The following is a 561-nucleotide window of genomic DNA, read 5'->3' on the forward strand; positions in this document are numbered from 1 at the left end:
CTTTGGGTTTTGTTTGTTCTTCTTTCTCTAGCTCCTTTAGGTGTAAGGTTAGATTGTTCATTTGAGATTTTTCTTGTTTCTTGAGGTAGGATTGTATTGCTATAAACTTCCCTCTTAGAACTGCTTTTGCTGCATCCCATAGGTTATGGATCATCATGTTTTCATTGTCATTTTTCTCTAGATATTTTTTGATTTACTCTTGGATTTCTTCAGTGATCTCTTGGTTATTTAGTAACGTATTGTTTAGCTTCCACGTGTTTGTGTTTTTTACGTTTTTTTCCCGGTAATTGATTTCTAGTCTCATAGCGTTGTGGTCGCAAAAGATGCTTGATATGATTTCAATTTTCTTAAATTTACCGAGGCTTGTTTAAAGTCCCCCTATTTTTGTGTAACTTGTTGATTTCGTCTTTTATAGCTGTTAGCATTTGCCTTATGTATTGAGGTGCTCCTATGTTGGGTGCATATATGTTTATAATTGTTATATCTTCTTCTTGGATTGATCCCTTGATCATTATGTAGTGTCCTTCCTAGTCTCTTATAACATTCTTTATTTTAAAGTCT

Source organism: Physeter macrocephalus, chromosome 13 (genome assembly GCF_002837175.3).
Source record: "Physeter macrocephalus isolate SW-GA chromosome 13, ASM283717v5, whole genome shotgun sequence".
Classification (NCBI taxonomy): Eukaryota; Metazoa; Chordata; class Mammalia; order Artiodactyla; family Physeteridae; genus Physeter; species Physeter macrocephalus.